This window comes from Condylostylus longicornis, unplaced genomic scaffold (assembly GCF_029603195.1).
Source record: "Condylostylus longicornis isolate FDR11 unplaced genomic scaffold, ASM2960319v2 ptg000043l, whole genome shotgun sequence".
In the NCBI taxonomy this organism is placed as follows: Eukaryota; Metazoa; Arthropoda; class Insecta; order Diptera; family Dolichopodidae; genus Condylostylus; species Condylostylus longicornis.
Genome location: NW_026578012.1, coordinates 1,632,385 through 1,643,172, shown reverse-complemented (window position 1 = coordinate 1,643,172; position 10,788 = coordinate 1,632,385).

Sequence of the window (10,788 nt, the reverse complement as noted above, 5' to 3'; positions counted from 1 at the left end):
TTGTTTATATATTCAAATTAAAGTATGTGCGTATGTTTAATGCATATTTTGAAATTGAAATACTTATATAAAATTTTAAATGTTAATATTATAAAAATTTCAATAAAGTTTCAAATATAGGTATATTTTATGTAAAATTCATATATTGTTACTGAAAATTTCAGGAGTTCTTGCCTAATATGTTAAAAATATTATAAATATTTTTATATGAGAGAATCAGCATGTAGCTAGCGGTAATGAGCATTGATCCTGATACTAAAAACTTCATTATGTCAAATGATAATTTTTAGTTAAATTATTAAATGAAATGTGACACTATATAAAAGTGCCAAAGAAATACTACGACAAGTACTATATTTTTATTCAAATATTTACCAGTCATTGCAACAAAATCCAATGCTTGTGTTCCGTTCAAAAGTATACGCTTCTCTTACCCACTCCACACTATGTGAGAGTATGTGTTGATTATAGAAACTTTTTATCGTTTTTCTTGATGGAATGGTTGTTTCCATAAAAATTCAATTAAATATATGGGAGTGAAAGATGTGACCTAGAATGTTTCTTTCTTCATTCCTTATTATTCCCCCGTGGGAACACAGGGCTTCAAAATGGCTTTTTTAACTTTCTCTGCTTTGTGCCAGTCTCTTTATTTTTTATTATATCAATTTCCATTTTCTTCTCCTTTTTTGAATTTGTATTGGATTTTATTTCGTCATTGCCCATAGTTCATAATTCTTCGTGGCCAGATAATTGAGCCATATATTAACGAAAACCTGTATCTTTTGCATATATGCTCTGGACACAAATCATGTTTCGCATCTGTAAAAGAACATTGACTTAACACATACGTTGAATATTCTTGTTTTGGTTCCGCGAGCTATGTGGAGTGACTTCTAGATTGACCATATTCTACCAAATGCACACCTTTCTAAATGCACAGTTAGTAGAACGACATTATGGGAATATTCCAGACTTTGTAATTTACGTACAATCTGCAAACTAATTCTTTTGCGTAGTGATGCTACCTCCCTCATACGTTTGTCTAATACAATGATGAACAGGAACGAGAAAAGACGGCATCCGTCTATAACTCCTACTGTCATCTTGATGGGAGAACTAAATTTGCCATTATGTAATACCACTGCTTCGGCATTTTTATAAAGCGCCTTTATAATTTGTATTATTTTTGCAGGGATTCTGTTTTTCTTAAATGTAGCCCAAATCTCGCCTCCCTGGATTGTATCGAAAGCATTTTTTCAAAGTCCCCGAAAGCTGTACAGGTAACTGTTCCATTCTACTGATTACTCGACTATTAATCTGACTATTGTGTTAGAGTGTTCGGTGAACCCACCATTGTGATCCTAGAAATTTAAGTGTATAGTAAAATTTTGACCTCAATTTTTCATATAAATATGTGAAGCCATATACTGGAATAAATTTTCGTAACTGTTTCTGTCAACTATACCGCTACACACTGATATATTTACATCTATTTTTTTGGATAGGCTGACGCTGTTGCAAGTGTTACAATTTTTGCAGTATTATGCGTTTAGCAATTTTCCACCTTAAAGAAGATTGATCAAGAAAGAATCCCTTTAATAAATTAGCGATTTCAAATAATTTCGTGCCAAAAAAAAGTAAAATAAAATTTTCTAAAAGATGCGTGAAAAAAAATTCTTTTTTGTTAAAATAAAGAAAAAGAAATTGAAAAAATGAAGATTTTTTTTTATGATGAAAGTGGGAAAATTTTAATTAGAGCATCTCTTTTTTTTTATGTTTTATTAAATGTTTTTTAAAATTTTTTTAAAATTATACACAATTTTTTTTATGTATAAAGTTTGGTCACATACTGAATATTATGACAATGTGAATAAAAATTTATATGTTGTCTTAGATACACATAAATTTAAAATTACTTTATATTCACATCCGTCATCATTATTTTGTCAAATTAAATTTAAAAGTTTATAAATAAATGTAGAGATTTTTTGCTAACATAAATTATTAAATTAAAATTATCAATTATTTTAATAATATTAAAGTAAAAATATGCATGTGTAGTACGTATGAGTGATATTGTATACTTGATATGTCAAGTGTACTTATTAAATGAATTAATGAATAAGAGTGTTATACCTACTCAGTTGAGCTAAGTGAAAATTTTGTAAGTACTATGAAAAAATTATTTTGAATTTTAGAATAAAAAAATTGAATGACTGTTCTTTTGGTTTGAATTTTTCATGTTTGAGTTTTCATATTTACTTTAGTTCTCATATCTTCTATAATTTTCAGTATTAGAGCCATCATTTTATAACACAAACAACGTTCATTATTATTAAATATTTTAGGTCCATTTCAATAAAGACTGTATCTAAAACTTATATAAACAAAAACCTTTGAAATTATAATTGCCTATATAGTAATTAATTTCGTTCAAATATTAAAAATTTGTATCAGTAATTTCAATGTAATGAATTTTTTTAGGAAAAGCGATTATAATGGTTTCCTTTATCAAATTTGTATATTACAGTACTAATTTCTAAATTCCATACGAGAGAATTTCTAATAGGGTTTAGTATTAACAGAAAAATATAAAACAATGATTAAATTCAATTTATGACAATTTGTTTAAATAATAATTAAGTGTTGTCTGATTTACTGTTAAGAGAAATTCATTATAACTATGATTTTAAAATGTCACAAATATTAGTATGCAATTCAAATAAGTTAGTATGATTATTTTTCTTTGAAAACTAATTAAATATTTACAAAATTTTACTAAATTTTTATTACAGGAGGGGTTTTTTGTCCTTTTGTTTTATTATAGGGTTATATTGTATAAAGTGTAAGAATCACATGACGTTTAGGTATAGAAACTTAGTAATATTAAAATAAGAGAAGAAAAATTCAACAATATTGCATATCTCAATGTTAAGTTTTGCGGCATTTTAGTCTTTTGTATATAAGTTTTTATTTATTTATTTATTTATTATACTTTATTATCTGAATTATTACAAAAATTTTACTTAAACTAAGAGAATAAGAAAATGGCATTATTATTTAAAGAAAAATAGTGTAAATGCCTAATTATAAGTATTACAACAATTCCTTTCGTGCTTAATTAATTGCAAAAAATCATTTCGTGTAATTTCGTGTTGATCCTCCGCCTTAATATTAATGACTTAATTGGTTTCTTAATTTAAGATTCCTTAAATTTCAATTGCTTTTTAAGGTAAACTTAATTTAATTTACTCCGAAATAATTAAATATGGTATTTATAGAATTTTGCATTTCATTTGCGTTGGATTTGTCAAAAATCGATTACCTTTCCAAAAATATAATTAGCACGAAGCCCAGCTGGCATATTAATCAAAAATTTTAATTTAAATTCTGGAGGATATAATTTTATATTGAAGTTGGCAAAAGAAATTGTTACTATATTTTAAAAATGTAAATCACAGGTAAATATTTTATTTAAATTTAATGATCTCTAAATTTTTTAATTCATTGTCATTGTGTATATAGAAATAAACATGAAAGTACCTAAATACGTATGTACATATGTATATTTTATTTTTGAATTAAATTTTTTTTTTTTTTGAAAAATCATGTTATTAAAAATACCACCTTTGAAAATTACCTCTTTAAATATTTTAATTAAAAAAATATAGTTGTTTGCGTTCTTTTTAAAATTTTAAAAATTTTTAATTTTTATTGAATTTTTCTTGTTTCATTCTCCTCTTATAATGACTTAATAGTGTTAGAAAAAGAGGGAAAGAATACAAAATGATTTCATTTAAAAATTTTCTACCTTTATTCCTAAAAAAAAAAAAAAATATTAGCCAACTAGCTATATATTAGCGTTGGCGAAGAATATTTTGTTTTTAATTTTTTTTTTTTTTTTTAAATTAAGTCTACAAATTTGTAATGAGATTCCCTTGATTTTTTTTCGCAAACAATAAGAATTATAACAACAACGTTATTTCTAATATATACAAGTGCCTTTGCATATATATTGATTAAATATATTGCCTAAACGTCTATGTATTTTCTATTTAATTACTTATGTAGATGTATGTATGTACTATATAACTACTACTATAGCAATATTGTAAAGAATGAAAATGAAAGGAATTTTTATGTTTATTTTCTTTTTTGTTTATGGCCGATTGATTTCTAGGCAATTAAACTAAAGAAAAAAAAAGAAAAGGCATATATAAGAATCTTATGACAATTTGGCAAGGGAATCTGGCAAAAAATTATTTTATCACTCTTTGAGTTTAGTGTGTAAGAATTAAATATAAAAAACTATTTTATTTAATTATTTTTGTTTCTTAAATATAACTGTACTATATATATATGTATGTGTTTGTATACATTCAAATGTAATTACAAAATTTTTATAAAATTAAAATTATTCATTACACACTCTCCTTCAAATATGTATTAAAATGTAATATGATTTAAAAGTTCTCACTAGGGGATTTGTTACTGAATTATATCTACGTTATTGTTCTTTAAAATTATTTACGATTTATTGTAATTTTAAATGAGAAGAATGATTAATTTAAATCTGGAGGCTTTTAAAATTTAATAATATTAAGTATTTGTGATTTACTGTAATACTACAGCAAGTAATTATGTCAGAATATGTCATGTCATTAAATTCTCAACATTTAATGAAGATTTATGACAATAAAAAATTTATTCTATAGAGGCAAAGTCTTAGTATAAAATTCTGGTGATTATGTATTGCCATAATCAAAAGAGAAATTTCCCATCGCTAATTTTCGAATTATTTCTTGTGTTTTTATAAAAATTGCATATTTTTTCATATTAAATTCTAAGAATCTTTTTAAAAAAAAATGGAATTGTCTGTTACTTAGTTGATTGAATGGTGGAAATCAATTCGCTAATGATTTTATCCGTTTGATTTTATCGATTTAAATCGATATTTCTTTATATAGTCAACTTTAAAAGTAATTGTAGATTTGTATTGAGTAAAATGTAAAATTTGTATTGAGTAAATTCTGTTGAAGTCATTTTTCATAATAGTATGTCAATTTTTGGAATCGACATTTTAAAAACGAGTCAGGCAACTTCCATAATCGAGCTCAAATATTGTTATGCTGTCACATTAAAGTTATTTTCAAACCTAATTCCTGAACGAATTTCTTAAACAGTATTCCTCAATTAACTGATTTTTCTGTTATTGCTTTTAAACATAGATTGTAAAATAATTTCTACATTTACAAATATACATCAGAAGTTTGTGCAGTATGCTTAATTATAGTGATATAATTTTTTTAATTATAATTTAAGTTCTAAGTTGTTATTAAAATATTATAGAAAATAAGCAAATAGTTTTGCTATTGGAATTGAAAACAAAATACTTAATTAATTACATCAATTCAATTTTCAATTTTTTTAATTAGGTATTTCCAACAGCAACTTCATATTTCCAAAAGCATATTGTCAAAATGAAATTTCTGTTCTAAAATATATTGAGGTATTTAAAAAAATAAAAATTTTAAAATTACTAATATTATTTCAAATTCGCGTACTTGCTACTTCTCTAAGAAAATAACACATAATATAATTTTGGTAAAATATACTCGAGAATACTCAAACATTCTATTTCTAACCTCATATGTTTTATTATTATTAAAGCCATATTTAAACTGTTTAAAGTAATACCGCATTTTACCTAGTTTTTATATAATCTATAGTTTTTTTTATTATTAAAATCTATTTTACATACATATATGAGTTTAGCTATAATGTAAAAATTTTTATTGATCTAGATCCTTTCTGAATGATAATATAGCTGAATATTGCAGTTCTTAATATTTATAGTGGAAAATCATTTACAAAGAATAATTTAAAAAATATTATTAAAATTCTTATATACATTTTTTTTTAATAAAAAAATATTTGCATATAAAAAAATTTCCACTATATATTAAAATTGTTAAAAATGAAAATTTTTTACTATGAGAAAATTAAATATTATAAAATAAATTTTGGCACTTTCATTTTGTTATTTATTGTACCTTGTAATTTTGGAAAATTTTTAAGACATTTTCTTACAAATTAAAATCAAATTAAATTAATTATTTTTAATATTTTTTGAAAGGAATAAAAATAAATTTATGTACATGATTTTCTTTTTTTTTTTAAAGAAGGAAAAAATTTTAATCTATATTTAAAATAACATAAAAATGTTTGTACATCGCATATTTCTAATTATAGGACCCTGTCAATTTCAATTTTATGGTGAAATTTATAAATTTGTAAGATATTTTATATATCATATGTATATACAAGTATGTGATGTATACATTATATATAATGCAAAAATAATTTAATATTTAAATAATTTATAATTAAGAGTTCATATAATGAATATGTTGTACTTGTTAACTATTCTAGGTCTACCCCATATATCATATTTTATTTTGGAAAGAAATAATTTCATAGTAAAATTCGTGGTAAAGATTTTAGTTATATTTGAATTAGATGCAGTAGAAGAAAGCAAGTATTTAATTTGCTGCTTTCATATTTTTAAAATTGAATTGAAAATTTTCATACATGAAATTTAAGTATATTTTTTATGTTACTAACTAGACACATAGAAATTCTAAAACTGCATAAGTATATCAGCGTATATTGTAAATATAAAACAAAATTTACCAAAATTTAAGTAATTTGTATTACGTTCCGGTTTGTATTGTTTTAATGAATTTGTTTTAATAAATTTGCTGTTCCATACAGAAATTAATTTGTTCCTTACTAATTTTCATATATTTTGCATTCCAGACAGACGTTTATTTAATTCTTTTCTTTATAATATTTCTTACGGCAATAATTTTAAAAATTTTTATGTCTTCTTTTTGTAATCTGTATTCTTAATTTTGTATGCATCGTTTCCCATATTTATTCCTAAAAATATTGTAAAAAAATTTAAATACTAAAATAAAGTATAGCAATATGAGAATAAATTTTCCTAAAATATTTTTTAGAATTCAAAGTTTTTGGAATCTTTGATTACTATATAATACTTTATATAACATATACCGCATTCCTATAATTCTTAAAAAAAAATTAGAAAATCAGACATTGCCAAAATATTTTTATTCATTTCAAAAAACTAAATGATTGCCAAACTCAATAAAATGCATCTTAATATCATTTTAGTCAAAATTATTAATAAAAAACTAAATTTATTTCTTATAATATTTATTAAAAAAACATCACACACAGGCAAATACAATCTCGTAAATTATAATTTAACACTATTTGAAACATCTGCGACAAAGCATTGCAAAATATTACCTTCTAATATCCTAGTGTGTAATATTTTAAATATTAAATAAAAAATAAAACAAAATTAAATAAAATGAATAATTTTAATTAAAATTCATCTTATATAATTTATTTTTAGATAATACAATTTATTTCATATTGAAATCATGAAATTAGAAACAAAAAAATCAAAATCTAAAAATATTTTGAATTCATTAAACACGATATAAGTGAATACTTGGAACCCGCTCGCCTTTCTTTAACATTATTCCAATATTTTTGTTTTTTAATTTAATTATACATATTATTTTTTGTCTGATAAATTTTGTAAAAAATAAAAAAATGCAAAAAATAAAATTAAAAAACTCAAATTATTTCATATTCTTTGCTTTTTGCACTTTTAAAGATTCTTTGCCATCATCATCGTGTCTTCACTAAAAATTCTTGTTGGCTAAGTGTTGTGCATACTATAATAATGGTACTTTTAATATTGTGATCATTGCGATGGGAATTTTTGATTTTTTAAATTTTTCTTTTTTCTTGTAAAAGAGAAAATAAAAATATTCAAAAATGAATCAGTCAAAGGCACATAAAAATTTTTTTGGCAAAATAATTTTATTTTTTTTTTTAAGTAAATTTATTTTATAAGTACACATTATTATTAGAGAAGGAAAAAACTAAGTGAGGTAAAAAATGAGAAATAAAAAAATGTTTAATCAAATATGTAGGTACTTTATAGATTATAAATAAAGGTTCGTTTACAATGTGCAAATTCTAAAAAAAATATTTCCTTATTGTTATTATTTAAAGCGTTCGAATTTCAGGTATATAACACACTCATATCTAGGTATATAACACAGTCAACTACAGTACAGGAGACTACACAAAAGAGTAGCTTGTTAAATGAATTTATTCCGGTAGATGACTTAACATTTTATTATACTTAGATGATACATAAAAAATCAAATCCTTAATATTACAATTTACAGATTGATTTTTATTCTGATATAACAAGATCTACTTTCTATTTACAACTAACCAGCCCTAATTTTACTGTGGAGCAGTTTGCAATATGCAATTCCTATACAAGAATCGCACCGATTGGCGATGAGTTTAAGAAATAGTTAGCTTTTACAAGTTCCTCGTATAGTGAATTTAGAATTGGTGCAACGTGTTCTACAAAAAAAAATGTATTTTTGAAATTAATAAAAAAGTTGAAGCAAATGGCCCCTTCATGCTAGTAATAATATTTGTTCTATATATTTTACCACTTCGGAAAACAGGATTTTTGCTTAACATTTATGTAATAATTCGTACGAGATTTCTTTTAAATTAGTTTAGTGCGTTTAATTTTTTGAAAATAATTCTTAAAAATTGCAATTAAAAATTTTTTTTATGAAATAGTAATGATATTATTCATTCAAATTTTTTTAATGTGTAATTCAAATTGTCTAATAAGATTTACAGAATCGTTTTTGTCTACACATTCTAAATTTAATATACGTTAATTACATACTATGTACCCGACATAATAAAATATTGTATGAACACATATTAGAAATTGGAGGTGATGGGGAAGGATAATAATATTTTTTATTTTTTATACAAAAAAAATATTTTTAATAGTGTCATTTTTTTTGGAAATATGAACCTCATGTAAATTTCCTATTTTAAATATCATTCGAATACAAATTTTAACCCTTTCGCGACACTAATTTTTCTGACTTTTTAAAATATTTTAACGTTGAAGTTCAACTAGTATTCCAACGAAAAGATAGGCGAACATTTTTTTAGCACACGAACATAAAATACGCCTGTATTTTAATAACAGGCTAACATAAGCTCGAGTTTGCAAAATATGTGGAGCAAAATATTTTACAAGTTTAATAGTGTGACTAAAAAGTTTTTGAGATGAAGTCGAATTTAATTAGGTGAAACGAATGAAATTTGGTTTTTGACCCGAGTTCAGATTCAAATTTTGGACATAGGATTTAAAATTTGTTTAAAAAGAAAATCAGGAAAAATCGAGTAAGGTAAGTAAAAATAATTTAACTTTTTAAATTTGACAATTGTTCTTTAGTTCTACTTAAAAATTAGAAACTATTACTAATTACTCACTGTATGCTTAGTGCTGTTGCTCAATGAAAGTTACAATCAGCATAATGTCAAGTTGTGGTGTTTTTTCATTCTGTTTGTTACATCTTTCGATTTTACCTGTTTGTGTCTTCATTATTTGCAAAGGTTTAGCATCTCTTCGCTAAAAAAGTGTTTAAACAAGTTTGAACTGTTGAAAAGCTGGAATAAAACCTGAAAAAAATTCATATGTTTAAAATATTCAACAAATTGAAAGTATTTATAATTTTGTTTGCATTCTTCTTAATAATTTTCTAAATTAAATCGATATTAATTTAAATTTTTACACAAATTACGTGTAAGTATTTAATGCGTAATTATTTTGTATAATTCTTAAAATACATTGTGTGTTTGGTAACCTTAATAATATAGTTGTACTGATATTTATAAAATAATGTAAGAACATACACGATGTACATATATTTAATGTATAAAGAACAGATGATAATATATGTTAGAATAACTATAAATAATATAGCCCTATTGGATCAATGGGCTATGATAGCTGGCTCATATCCTATTTTTGATATTATGTGGCGCATGTGTTGCATATTTTTTTTATTTCTAAATTGTTGTCTTATTCAATTGTGGGTTTATTTATTTATATTTCTGTATATTTTTTTATTATATTATATAGGAACATATTTATTATTTTTGCTTTTTATATTTTACTTTAATATTTTACATTTGAAATTATGTACTTTTATATTGTTTTTCTTATAATTTAAGTTTTTGTATACTTAAAGAAATAAATTGAAGATGTAAAATGTAAGAAGCAATTTCATAGACGGAATGCTGATTTTGATTATTGAATTTCTAATATTGTAATATTACATTCACTTTGCATGTATCAGGGATGCTACAGAGATTCTGTTATGTTAGTGCAGTTTTGATAATCGTTGAAATGTAAGGTTTTTTGAAATTTAGGTAATTTTTCCAAAACATGAGACATCAAAAGTTATTTAAAGTTATGAAAGCTTACAAAGTTTGAGGTATAGCGTTAGATTGTCAAATTTTGGGTAGACAATTATAATGATAAATATAATTTATATTTTTCAAAATATACTTAATATGACTTTATTTATATGAATTGAAGTATTTAGTCTTTTGGTAAATTCAATTTATCATTTTGCATGCATGAAATTATTTGCAATTATTCAACTTGTACATCCTGGAAAACTGACTGAGGTGGAAAAGAATTTTGATCCCTTGCATTTCCAGCTTTGACAAATTTTTATATATATACAATTTAATCATATGTTTCATAAAATTACGTTACTGAAATCACTGTTGCTGTTAATAAAAAGGTAAACCTTATACATTTTTAACATCCTTTGCATCTCTGATGTG